Below are 14,945 nucleotides of genomic sequence, written 5' to 3'. Positions count from 1 at the left end.
TGTTTAAGTTGTGATTGCCTTAGAGTAAAATAACAATATCAAAGCTCATTAAAATATACATTATATATAGAAATTATATACTTTAAGTAATCGTTCACAATCATAGTTAAATCAAGTTTATATAGTCATCAAGATGAGGTCGACTGGGCTCAATTAAAATGGATGCTTAGCAAACGATACGATTAGATACTAAGTCAGTTCATATAAATTAAGTTTGTTATATATTTAGAAACTTAACCATAAAGAAATGACATCCCATTACTCACAGTTTTAATGTGTAATGTAAGAGCATAACAAAATCTTTAAAATATCACCAAACCCTCATTATTGCTCTCATTTTGTAGTTTAATTTTGCGGTCAAATTTGACTGGCAGTTTCCATGTGCATGTCAATTGCGGCTGAGACCCGTCTGCCCTTCTGACTTTGTGTTGCTGTCCATTCAATTACTAAAATTAGCCCGGATCGCTAATTATTGAAAGATGCAATTAAAGCTACTCAGACTAAGACGGAGACAGATGTAAAGATAAAAGTAGTTAAGAATCGATGGAGGGTTTCCTGACACACACAACTAGAAAAGACTGTCAACGATCTTTTGTCCAAAATCTGAGGCAGGTAGCCAGATTTTTCTGTTGTTTAAAAACGCATTAAGATATTACCGAACCACCCCCATAATTCGACGGACGGAAGTCGGTGCGGTCATAAATACCTAATCTTTATGGGCAGTGGGAATCAAAGAACTTGACTTGTTTATGCCTCCTGGATCCCCTCGTCCACTGTCCGTGTCTTTATCCCACCACTAATTACTTGTCTCGGTCTGCTGGGGCATAACAAGCCAGACATTCCTTAACTCAAGATCAGGATAAGATGTTTTGAGAGTTCGGCGTGTAAATGCCTCGAAGTCCTGTCCAAAGGCATTCAAATGCAAAAGGTAGAGCACCGGAGCCACTAAATAAAATCATTAAAAATAATGAACGCACTTCCGTTGCAATTGTCGGGGTCTTAGAACTTTATACAACATTAAAATGAAGCAGCCAAGGGGAGAAACTGACTTTGTGGCATACACGTAAAAAAATATATCTAACGTTCAGATCTTAAATGCACTGAATCATAAATAGACTTGTTGATTAACACATTTAATACATCTTATCTTATAGAACTAGCTTTTTGTATAATTGAATATTTGTAAATGATGTAAGACATTTAATGTAACTACCACTTTATCTTGGAGATCAGTATTGATTTTAAAGCCTTTCATATTGCAACTTCACACATTGAAATGCATATTTTTTTGTGTGTAGGGGAATATACTCGTAGAATGCCGCACAAATTAAAAGGTTGAAATGTTCCCTCCCTGAAACCCAGAACCCCAACTCGTTGTCGAACTCGTTGTTGGTTGTTCGGTGGTTCGGTGGTTTGGTTGTTTGGTTGTTCGACTGTCGTGAGTGGCTCGGCAATTGCAATTACATATGTAAGATTGTTCTCAGATGCCGCTGAGGCCCAAAAGGAAAACGATGTGGGGGCATGGCGAAACGGAAATAAAACTCACTCCACCCTGGCCGTAAAAACAAAGGCAATGCTGGTTACTTGATTGTGGGGGCTGGACGACACATATAAATTATCAACGGCGCAGACCAGACCTAAACTCAAATCCCAACCGATTGCCGGTGGAACTGGGCGGCCTGGCTCTCTGGTTATGCATAGAATCAGAATCATGAAGGTTGCTGCCTCAAAATGGGTACCGATACAGGTACAGCCTACGCCAAATGGAGCTCATCGTTTATGCAATTGGTTTACGAGGCAGATATTTAAACTTTGTTGCAACCGATGTGGAAGAGTCGAGTCGTGATGAAAGTGCGAAACTGGAACACCTAGTGAAGCTGAAAGAAACTTTGAAGATAGGCCCATTAAATCTTGTGTTAAAAGTTTGGAGTTAAGCAAGATTATTGATTGAAGTGCCTTCAAGACTTCAACTAGATATCTTACGAAAATTTGGAAAGCAATCTAGTTCCGATTAAATCTGTCCAATTTTTACTGAATACAAAAACTAGAATACAACTGTTAAGCTTGTGTTGGACAGAATTTCGCCAGTTTTTGGAAAAAATCTATAACCATTCCTCAAAGCCAAAAATAACTTGAAAAAAAATAAAACTATTTATTTAAATTTTACGTACGCGGAAAATCAAGTGTAACGAATTGTGAAGGTCAAGTGGCGATCATTACTCAAAAGTCGCCTTCCGTCTGGGAAGTTATTTGTTTACAATATTAATAAATTGTAATATATGAAAATTAAAGGTCGAACTTAAATCAACATTTACATAGCTTTTCTATGGTCATAAATGACTGGAGAAACACCATCAGTCAGCCAACATTCTTGACCATTAAATGATTGATGGAGGTATCGACAAAATTCTAGGTGAACTATTATGTTAATTGATTGTAAAATTTAAATTTAATGCCCGAATCAACCTTTAAACCTGTTGAGCCGCCGTAATTCCAAAGTCACATTACCCCAGCGTGCATTTTCCAGACTAACAGTCGAGTCGCCGCGGGGAATAACATGTCTGGGGTTGTCGAGTGTCCAAATTGATTTACCATTCCGGGTGTCATCATTATATCTGACCCAATTGCTCGGGAAGAAGTGTGACACATTTCTGGTGGCAAAGATCAATTTGGTTTGACCAATGGAAATGGACCACAGCGTCGCCGGTTCCGTCGCATTAGTTTCGCCGCTGAAAGTTAACTGGGAATCTGAATCGGCATCGGAATTGAAATTGAAATAGGAATGGGTCTTTGGAGTGTGGCGCGGTTTAGTTGTTTGTCTGTTTGTTTACACCACTGTTGAAACAGTGGCAAAGTGCGGAATCATGTTGCGGCATTGTTTGGCCGAGCATTTCTATTTTGTTTTTCTATTTTTTTTTTTTTTTTTTTTTTGCTTTATTAGCCGTACTCTCTTCTGGGTTATTTACCCAATGACGACAGTTGTCGACATCTTCGAATGGCGCTTGGCCAAAAGATAAAACAAGGTCAGGCCCAGAACTTTCCAAAAAAAAAATGAGGAAAAATGACGAGAAAGATACGCCAAATCGGCGGGAGAACAAACAATTAGTCAGGGAGGGGCCCTCGCAATTTGTATCTGTAACCGGGAGATATGCGCGCTTTTTCACACTACTCTTCTGGGTTAACGTCAGCGTTAACCCGTTTGCCAGGCCAATTACCCCGCCCCATAACCCAACATGAATATCGCTTAAAACAGAATAAAAGTGCCTCGACAATTGCTTGATTCATGACTAAAACAGCTGGAGAAAGAGGAAACCGAAACAACCTACATAAAGTATCTCTGTCTCTGCCTCAGCCTCTGTATCTCGTATCTTGAATATGTTTCTGTGCTCGTATCTCGAGCTGAAGCTTGAAGCTGAAGCTCTGTGACGCATCTGCGATCCCAGTGGAGAACTGCAGCTTGAAGTTGCCTCTTGGCTCTTGATTGCTCTTGATTGGCCTTTGTGTTGCTCTTTCTCCCATTGTGCAAGTTTTGATTTCGCCTCGCGTTTTGATTTGATTTCGATTTGTGTCTGGGCGAGTGTTTATTTTCATTTTCAATAAATCGCTCTATAATTGCACTCCAGGGGGGGATTACCCAACCGCCTCGATGTGAAAGCTGCCGTCAAATTATCTCATTTCACGAGCCGTGTGAAAACAATTTTGATCTTAGCATTTCCAAATTGATATATCTTTTGAAGTTTCGACAAATATTTAAATAGTTTCTTTTGTTTATCTCTTGCAGGCCATTCCGCACAACACACCCTAAAAGCTCTTCAAGATTTGTGGATGTTTTCAGGTAACTATAAAATGTGTGTATAAAAATCGGAACAGGAAAAAAGGAAGAGGGGAGGGGGGGCCTTAAAAACAAGTGTGGATCACCCATGACTTGGTCTAGCCCACGTCCCACTCGACTGCAGTTAAGTGGTTCGAACACACTATTCATAACTCGTGTGCCATTAACGCTGGAGGCACGCAAACTTTCGCACGGCTCACTGCTCGCATTGAGAACTTTAAATATGGGTCAATTACTCATAGAGTGTTCTGGGAGGAAAAACAAATTTCTTACATAACTGTTGACGTAGTACAATCTAGTGGTCGTAAAGTATCCCACAATTGCGTTATGGGGTATACTCAATTACTATAGTTTTGTGCCAAAAAAAAAGAGTTTTTCACTTCTGAGGACCAGTAAATTATTAGGCTCAACCTTTATCTTATAACATTAAAAATCATTAAAACTTGAAGAAATATGTATTTAAATTTTCGAAAGGAAATGGTGTGTCAATTGACATTGACACTTTTTAAAAAACAAAGAATTTTTTAAAAAACAGTCACAGAAATTTGTTTTAGATAGTCGCTATTAGAATGTTTTTGCTGGAGTGAAGATCTTTTATTTTATCTTTGATACTTACTCTTTTACTACTGGGTATTCTTAACTACTGTTATTCCTATCTGACAGTCTATTACCACTGGTTATCCTTTAACACTCAGTTTTTTAACAACTTCCTCCAGTCGTTTACTACTAAGTAACCTTAGGTCCGAAGTAAACCCAACCTGCTAGCAAGATTTAGCTTTAGTTCAGTTCTAATTGCCGCTAGTCTTACTCATATTCGCATGTGAAGCCAGGGGATTGGAGTCTAACTGTTGAGTGGCAGTTAAATGCTAATTTGCCGAGCTGACTGACCGTTGCCGACTGCCGGCTTTGGTTTTTACTGCTCTTGAATGTTTACTGCCTTTCAGCGCGGAATTGGTGGTGTTTGTGTGCGTCTTAATTGCATCGGCAGACCCATTTGAGAGTTGGCCCTTTTAGCCGGTTTTTTTTTGACCCATCTTAACTTATTTCTGCTGTATCGATTGCGAATCCACGCACATGAATTGAGGTCGCCTGAGATCAACGATCTGTATCTGTATCTCTACCTGTTCGTTTTTGGTCTTGTTTTTTCTCATCTTAAGTTTACATCCCATCAACTGCTGCGATGCAAATGTGGACCGTTTTTAAACCAAATATATTTGTGTTTTTGGTCTTCATGCTCGGCTGACTGGCATCGATAAATCTTCGGATTACACAACATTAAGGCTGCATTCGATCATTGTTTCGTGATCGGGCTATAACAATGTGAATTTGTCAACGGAAACGATTTGCGACAACAGCAGCCACGAACAATTGCTCACATGCAATGAATATAATTTGTTTAGATCATAAATTTGCGTCATTTTTGGCTTGGACAATTTATCTGTTGAAACTTATCTGCTTAAAAAGAGGAACTTATACGCAATTAATAATTTCACAATTTCCCTCTCTGATCTATCTCAATTAAGTTCAAACGGACTTTTCCCATTCCTGGTTTGGCTAATCGGCTTAATACATCAAATCATCTCAATAATAAACCACTGATCACCTGAAATAAATGAAATCATGTTTACATTACGTAAGCTGGCAAATAAAAGGCAAACTTTGAACTTGAACAAATAATAATAAATTGAAATGGCAAGCGACGCCAATATATTGACAATTTTGAATATATTTTCACTCATATGCAAATTTGAATTGGTAAACAACCTTAACAATGAAATGCCGAATGATAAAATATGGTGTAGTAAATCAATAAGTATAAGTTATTCACGGTATTATTATTAAATTTGAATATGAGCAAATAAAGTACAGCAATTGGGTCTTTTCTCAAAAATAATCAAATAAAATTTGTGTCATTATTAATAATATGATTTTGGTTTATGTGTAATGAAGCTACAAAAACACAAATCTTAAATTTTGTGTCATTTATCAGACTTTCCACTTTCCTTAACTACAATATCTTTTCATTCGCTTCACGTTTACTCATCACGAAAAGAATCTGAAGCTGGAGTAAAAGTTTGGCGGCGTATCTTGTTCTCCGCTTAATTTCCACTTGCGTTTTTGCATTAAGTTTTATGTCGCCGGACATGGACATGGCTCGGCAGATATTTTCGGACTTGGTTTTCACCTGGCCGCGGCACGTAGCCATTTAGATAGACATTTGACACATCAGCTGACATGTCAGGCTGTCGTTTTTTTGGGGGCAGTGAGAGTTATCCACCCAGCTGGCCGCAAACAAATTCTTGCAGTAAAAGTAAATACGATTTAAGAAGAAAACGAGCTCAAGTTCAGACAGCAGGTGGCAAATTGTTTTGGCACATGCCAAAAGCCAAAAAGCAACCAAAACGATTGGCCGACTCGGACCAGCTTCTGGCCAGAGCCAGACCTGTCTGGATTCGCCAACAAGATAAAAATAAAACCATTATAAATTCATTAACCAACAAAATCTTTGATAATTATGCCACGGCCAAGTGGGGAGGTGGGGAACGTGGAGAACTTCTATAATTTTTCGTGAAATGTGCGTCAGCAAAAAAAAAAAAACGTTTCTTTATCCCAAATCTACACGATTCGTTTGATCTGGACAACAAACTAGCCAAACCGCAAAATGGCAAAAAGTGCCTTAGGTGATAAGTTCATTTATTTATCTCTTATTCCTGTGCTGTTTTTCTTTTAATTTCATCCGACGCGTGCTTCTTGAGTTTTGTGTTAATTCGTAATAATTAATTTGAGAATGTGCAGAAGCCGCAAATGAACCGAGGCTAATAAATTATTTATGAATCTTGGACACGACAAGGGAATTACGGGAATTTCCAAAACACAAAGAAAACAAAGATTCTAAGAAATAAAGGTGTCATTTAAATTATTTTAAAAACCCAGTTGATAGTGTGGCTTTTATTTAATTTGTAGTCTTTAAGATTTTAGCTTACTTAGTCGCAAAACCGGAATGCTATTTAAATGAATTTGTATGAAGAGATTGATTTCGTATCGTTCTAAAACTGCAATCTTATCAAATAAGTACCAAAAATATAGCCCAACCTACAATCCGAATTGATATTTAACTTTAAAATTCCTTTTAACTTATGAACCAATTCAATTTGCATAATTTGATGTTGATTTGAATTTCGTTTTGGGATTGCCAATTAATTTTTGTATTTATTTTTTTATAGGCCTTGTAAAATATGCTTTATTTTTTTGTTTAGAGCCTTCACGTAATTACTCTTCAATATACACTTTTTTATTGCCTTTTTATTTTGAGCTACCAATGCTCTGTGGGGTTGGCTTTCGATCGTTGCGCTGACTGCACAATTACTTAGCCAAACGAGTGAGGCAACTTCGGAATACCTCAAATTGCATTCAGCCAAACACGGAAGATGCCACCCTACTCACATATTTCGCCGCAAAAGTTGCGTGTGCATTAGACTGGGTTTCTGTGCCTCGAAATCGCATTTGATGCAACTACAACTGCGGCAAATCGGTTGTCACGGAGGTCCATTTACGCTGCTTAATAGCCGGAACGGAGTCTCTAAATTTTAAATCTAAAAATAATATCTACAAAAAAAACATCAAAATCCGTTTTATTATTATCAATAACTTTTGACATGTCAATTATTTTTTATCTCATTACCTAATTCTTACATTGTTTTTCGATAGGAGTTTAATTTGGCTGGTGCACGGTGATTTTCTCAATTTCTACTGGAAATTGCGCACTTGTAAATTTAAAAGGGTTCTGACGTGGTTCTTAATTGGTAGATTTGTTACCCTTGACTTGCGTCAGACTCGTTTTAAACGTAATGTTTAAATAGGTAATCGTGAAATTGTGGTTTGAAAAACGCTTATAAAATAAGTAGAGCTCATGTGACAAACCGGGAAGATTGAAAAAGCTATGACGATTATATTCCGCAATTTTAAATAATAATTTACATTGTGGTATTGGAACCTATTTTCAAAATACATACGAAGGGTAGTGATCACTGATCAAATCGTGTTACGGATATTTACCCCAAAGATATTGATTTCGAAGGTTCGATATTTTATAGAGAATGTCTTTAATTCCTGGCAGCTGTTTGATATAAATATAAATATTTTATCAAGTGGTGTTTACATATTGATAATCTATTATTTGTCAAATTGTTAAAGCCACTTATCATTCTGTCTTAGATACAAATGGTCTTAAGTCTAAAAACATTTATTTGCATTTATTTCCATTAACCTTTTAACAGGTCTTCTTTTAGGACATATTATTGATTTCATGTCACAACTTTATTTGCATAACATTATATGGATTTACTTAATTCGTTAGCTTCAGAATAAAATGGACCGATTTGTGTTTTAGCGTAGTGGCAAATGGCATTTATCAACGCATAAATCAAAAGCAAGTCACTTAATTTTACTTAAATTCATTTTCATTGTGCCATATATTATATTTTAACAAACATTCGTTGTTGCTTTTGGAATTGCTTGCTTTCAGTATTTGGCAATTTTTCCTTCGAATTAATTTCATGCACATTTGTTTGTATTCAGTTCGTATTATTTTTTGTTGAGTTTATTTATTTATTATTTTTCGTTATTGAAATTGGAATGGCAAGTGGAATTTGTAAGCAATTTGAACGTTAATTGAAATTCAATTCAGGTCCAAGAGGAACAGGCGAGGTATGAAAAGAGCATCAGACAAGTTTGCGCCAATTACAATGCAAAATATCTACGTATATTATTGTGCGATGCATTTAAATTGCTCGGGTAATAAAAAAGCAAACAGAAACAGTTTTTTTTAATACAAATTTTTAACTTTGTTTAATATATGCTGGAAGAAAAAGAAGAATTTCAATCCCATTTGTATATGAATGGTAAATCGGTAAATTATGTTTATTAATTTTCACATGCTAAAAAAGGGATCAAATATATGCAGTTTTTAGGGGCTTTTGAAATTTTTAAATGCTAATCCTTGACATTTTTCGTAAACTCCTTCGTTTAAAAAAGTTGATCTTGTTGAACTTCTTTTGAATTAACTTCTCCATCAATCAGTTGTCACAGTCAACCACTGAGAAGAGACGAAGGGGAATACAGACCTGTAGAACCCTTCCCTCGAGCCAAGGTTTCCTTTTAACCCGGTCACATGGTCACCGTGCGGTTTGCCATATGAATGCATTTATTAGCCCGACCCAACCATATACCACAATCCCAAACAAACCAAATGGTACATTTTTAGGCAGCTGGATGGCAGGCAAAAAAATAAATTTAAAATACAACCAAACAAAATGCAAGTTTTTTTTCCACCAAAAATTTTCTCACGTAACAAGTACACCAGCCAGACACGGAGCTGGAAAAACTTTTTCAGAAAACTGAAAAGTCCGACAAGACCGGGCCAAGCAATTTACTTGGGCACTGGAAAAAACATTAGATCACTTTGCATTTGATATTAGGAATATGAATTTCCTAATGTCATATTTGGTGTTTTGTTTAGACCCCTGTACATAATCAATTTTATTTTACCTTAATCGTATTTGTTTAATGAAAGCTTGTAATCGATCTTAAAAAAAGGGTCAACAAATATATTTTTTTCAAGTGCGAAAACAACTTGTTGTTGGCCAATTTTTTGGCGTCTGCGCAATCCATAAGAGGGCATTAAGCCGCTGCTGCTGTTGGCCGATTCTAAATATCAGGCAAGGCGATTGCAAGTAGCCAGCGACTGAAACTACAGCCTTGGCTAATGGCCAGTCAACGGCAACTGACATGGGCGATATCGGCCGACTCTCTTGGCCAAAAGCCGAGCTTTTAATGGCTCCGCAGTGGCCTTTCCCTGCATGTGTGCCTGCAATTTGGCGGTATGACTAAGCCCTGCCCGGTTATCTTGGCCAAGAATTTGACTCTTGCTCTTTCAGCGACTGCACAGGCCAGGCCATGCCGATATTTCGATATTGTGCCGGAATTTTAGTGGAAAATTTTCACACGAAATTCAACAAATGCCCGTTAATTGCTTGACAAAATAAACCTTTTCGCGAATAAAACGTCGAATGAGCCCGTCGATAAAGAAGCGAGTAAATAGCGGACAAGAATTGGCATTGGCCGGCCAAATTATCATTTTGGACAATCACCTCGATCACTTCGGTGTCAGACACTTGTCTGTTAAGGGTGTCACCGGCAAACACCTATGTATATAGTCATATATTTGTGCTTGACGATCGCACACAATTGGAGTTGGTTGAGAAGTAACAAATTACAAGAATATACAATGCTGGGGGAATTTGTCAGGTTTCTTTCGGCTTACACTTATACAAACTTGGTTCGCAGCTAGATCTTGATTTTAGATTGTAATAACACATGTATCGCTTGATTGGCTGCAAAATATTGTTTTAACGTCTTTGTTGATAGAAACTAGATTGTATTTTAACCAATTTTCGGTTGTTTACCATTCAACCGTTTTGTTTAGATAAACTTGAGCTATTTGTTTACATATATCCATTACCTGCTTCCTATTCCCTTACCTTATTTTATGGATTGCTAAATTAAACTGGTGTTGAAACTAAATGTTCACTACTCAAATCCTTGGAAACACGATTGCTAGTTGATACTTTGGCCTATTTTATGACTAAATAGTTTTCTGCATTACAAGTTATCTACAAATTATTTGGTTTTTATTATTATAGTTTATTATGCTTGCATTTGGGGTTTAATAGTGTTTGAATATAATCATCATTGGCTTTATTGTTAGATTTATTTTATGGCCAGATAGAGTACGAAGGCATAGTATCTAGTTATTAATTGATTGTTGTTTACTTTGTTTTGGAAAACTTTGGCTAGTTGCAAATTTTCCTAATCAAGGTTTATGAACTTATAAATATTTACAACACACATGGCAATAAAATATCGAACACGAGTTATAGCCATTTTTGGAATCGTAAGAACATTCATTCACTGACATGACCAAATGCGAAGGTGATTCCTGAATACTAAAAAATCAAATAAAGATGGGTAATTTCTCTAATATGTACATGAATGCCAAGCAAAAGGCTTTTAAAAAATAATAATGACCAAATGGATAAAATAAACTTGTGAAGAAGAGAACTTTAATTTCATATGCAAGAATTCCGCACCTAAATCCTCATTTATTCACAAACATGTCAAGCACATTAATATCGCTAAAACAACAATGGGAATGATGCCAACCCTTTGGCCAGACATGAAGTCATCTTGAGGTTCCCAAACAATTCGCTAACGACGCCATACCTTTGCCATTTGATCACAAATTGTAAAGCGATTCTTTCTCTAATTGTGGATAAATGATGTTTACCCAACTGACCATTCCAATGCCTTCTCCATTACAAACCTCCGCACCTTCGATTGCAAATATTTGCCATCGCGATACTTTGCTGCGGGCGATTAATTTTCACTTTCCGCTTATTGAGGATAACCAGCCCAACCTGTCCCGTGTAATCGTTAACTTTTTAATGGATTCTGTTAGAATAATAAATACGATTTAATCAATTTTTTCTTTGGCGGTGGCTTTACCTGTTCGACTTGTTGTTGCGTTGTTCAATCTGTATTATTAATTGATGATGCACACGCTCATCAATTGTCAGCGTTTTGCGAAGCTCCCTCCATACGATAATTACGCTTAATTTTATTAAGTTTTTGGCAGCAATCAAATGTGTGTTTTGGCATTTCTTTTTCGGCTCTATCTAGTTTAAATTTGCTGTTTAATTTTTGTTTCGTTTTCGTCGTTAGCATCGAAGTGATAAATAAAGCTGAAATCGTGTCCGAGCGTTCTTGAGCCTTTTATTTATGGCATTCATCATTAGACAGCGTCATGATTTGAATGAATAAATAGATGGCTCGATCGGGATGTGGCCCTCTGTGAATAATAAGGAGTTTTGTCCAGAGTGGCCAGCTTACTAAGGCCAGTTCCGTGTTTGGAAATACTTTTATTTTGTATAGCAACGCCATTGCCTAATCATTGGGGGATATAAGTTGAGGAAACCGAAAATATATATGTTTCTTCGTTGCCCCAGAAAAACGCTTTCTCACACAACTCGGTCTATAAGTCCCCGCATAAGCCGATAATTGTAATTCCTTGGCCAACTTTTACCGCCTCGGGCTCTAAATACACTGTGTGTCCCACCACCTATCACCGGCAGATAAGATTGAAAAGTTTAATTAAAAACAGCAAATGAAGACAACAACAAAGGCAGAAAAAAAAAATCAAATCAAACCACAAAATAAAATTGAAAGTCAATTAATAACCACTGCAATGCAGTCAAATGTCAAGCGGTCAAATCTAAGTGGATTCCAAATCCGTGGAGATTGTTCAGATCGTATTGCAGCTATTTCTTTGGATCTTTCAGCTTATTGCCTAATTGGCTGGCTCTCAAAATGTTGTGATTGATTAGTGAGCTGCATAATAAATACTCAGTATTGATGATGCCGCAACATTAATTCCTCAATTCAATCATGCAAGATTTTAGTAGCATCAATTAACTAAAAATAGAGAGTAAACATAAAAACAGATCTATTTTTAATAGAGGCATTATGAGAAGAATTCTTGTAATCCAATCTTGTATGTTGTTTCCTTAAGCCTCGTTTTATTAGCATTAGGAATGCAAACCCGCTGGAAAAGCAATAACTTAGAGAATGTTGTGTTTTTCGGGTAGCAGGTGGTCTTGTATGTTGCAGTGATTGCCAAACTGAATTGTTGCAATTTTTGCAGTGGAAGAGGAAACTTTGAAATGTTGGATGGTTGTTGGTGTTGCTGCATGCAATTGTTACTGTTGCCGCCGTTGCAGTTGTGTAAACGCATACAAAACACACATTAGGCATCATTTTGCATGTTTAGCATGTTTTGCATTTTGTTGTTGCTCAATTAACCCGCTTAGACGGCATTTTTCTGGCCGCTAATAAATTTGCGAACCCATGTTGAAGTGCATTTAAAGGTTTGATGGGGGGAGGGGGTGGACGATGACAAACAACTTACATGGGTTTTTTTACCCAGACATTTTGGCACGCCTACAAATTGTCCCATTGTGTCGTGACTGGCGACAAATGTTTGGCAATAAGCCGACGTCAAAGTCCGCAAATTTATATGGGAACATTTACGTATTTCTCTGTTTGCCAGATAACGACGCACGAAAATATCTCTAACAATTAGCAAAAATATCAGAAGAGCTTAACTTTCACCCCAAAAGACACACACACACACTGTGTGCCTCGGGGCACTTTAATTAAATAAGTTTTATGCATAAATATTTGCCAAGTCTTAGGCAGATAATTCTTTTTAAGCTCCATTGTTTGTCTCCTTAAAAGGTTTTTGTTTTGTATTCTGCAAAGCAAATATGAATAAATTATAGTTGAGAATTCAAAAAGCCATTGGGAGTGCACTTTGGAATTTTTAATAAAGTTTTCGACTTCATTTCGTTGAACAAAAGAGCGAATATAAGATCCAAAATGTAAACAAAATGATGTCAAGGCATTCACTTTCAAAAACAGCAAGAAATTTTAAAACGAAAAAGGAGAATTACGCAGGCATTAAAAATATATATAATTTGTAAAACAAAACCTGCTGCGGCTACTTCAACTCAATTAGCCCAACAACAAAGGCAACAAATGGCAACATATATTGTTGGCTAAACTTTTGAGCCCCCATTAAAGTCGGAGTCCCATTAAACCAAACCATACTCTCGTAAATCTCTTAAACTTCTGATGACCGACACTAAAACACATATATTTTTGACGCAGTATCATTTTACTCTAACTTTTTTTTCTTTCTGCACACTGTTGTTTTTATAGGATAATTTACTTTATTATCTGTCTATTAACAAAAAAAGCAAATTGTGGGGGTTTTTACACTATTAATTGCCTTAGATGTTTGAGCTTTAATACCGAATTCAAGTGAATTTTTCTTTATCGCCCGTGAGTGGCCCGAAAAAAGTAAAAGAAAAGGCAGACATAAGTCAATGTCATTTGTTCCTTTGTTTCATTGTGAGATGAGAACTGAATTTTTAATTTGTTTCCAAAGTGAGTTGGAGTCGGAAGGTTATAAAGCTGGATATGTAATAGATGGGAATGTGTGATTGTTTATAATGGCGGAATTATGCGAATAAAAGATTCTTAGAAAACCATTTGCAGGCCCGTATATTTTATGATAAATTCAAAGCACATAATATTTTTAAGAAATTAATTTAAATTTCCAAGCTCTTTAATTTATAAGCATTTTTTTTTACATAATTATAAAGTATTATTGTATAGCTAAAGGAATAATCAAAATGTAAATCATCTTATTATATTTATATATTTTAATTAAATACAAAATTGCTTATGAAAATAATTAACTGAAGTATTATGATTAACTACCTAGTACTGCCACAAGCTGCTTTTATACTTTAAAGATATCAATGATTCGTAGATTAACAAGTGTAAATATATACAGAGATCACATATTTTCATTCTTTAGTTCTAAGTTATCTTCAGTTTTCAATCTACCTGCAAGAATGTCATTCTCCCGCGTTTTCAAAGAGACTTTTGTATTGATTTTCCCTCCATAATCTGCCCACTGTCTCGCTGAATAATAACAATATCGATGCTGGCTTAAACCCGGTTTTGTCTCCCTCTGAGGTGTGTTGCCAATCAATTAACGTGAATACAATTCTATACAAATTTATGCCATACATTATAGTTTATTCAATCGTTCAATTAAATGCATTCCGATGCGTTCGCACGTCCAAAGAAGCCAGAAAGGCTTCCTTCAACTTACTCTCTATATGACTCCTCCGAATTCCCCCGATCTCCGCAAGCATTTTGGATGGCGACAGCCGCACATGACACACATGCCCAAAATAATGAAAATATCCGACGAATACGAATTGCGAAACTGTTTAATTTAGTTGCGAGTCACTTTTTTCGTATTTATTTTGAGACATTCTTGGGTGCTTGAGCCCCGACTTCGAGCCAGAGATCTCGGCAGCGAATTCTGAATTTACGATTTATTTAACCTGACATTGGAGGGGGGAGCAGGGGGAAAACCACACACAGAGGACCATGGCTAAATTGATATTTATGTGCGAGAGGG

The 14,945-nt window shown here is 36.5% G+C and overlaps 1 protein-coding gene across 1 annotated transcript in view; it reads left to right on the top strand.

Moving 5' to 3' along the window:
• LOC108042059 overlaps window positions 1–14,945 on the top strand; it is a 36,243-nt gene that overhangs the window by 14,087 nt on the left and 7,211 nt on the right. The window contains 1 exon segment of the mRNA XM_017120178.2: window positions 3,782–3,835. The gene's annotated coding sequence lies outside the window, so the exon portion shown is untranslated.

The sequence above is a fragment of the Drosophila rhopaloa genome, unplaced genomic scaffold (genome assembly GCF_018152115.1).
Source record: "Drosophila rhopaloa isolate 14029-0021.01 unplaced genomic scaffold, ASM1815211v1 contig_167, whole genome shotgun sequence".
NCBI lineage: Eukaryota > Metazoa > Arthropoda > Insecta > Diptera > Drosophilidae > Drosophila > Drosophila rhopaloa.
The sequence above is the reverse complement of the archived record's forward strand: the minus strand, read 5'-3'. Positions and strand labels throughout refer to the sequence as shown.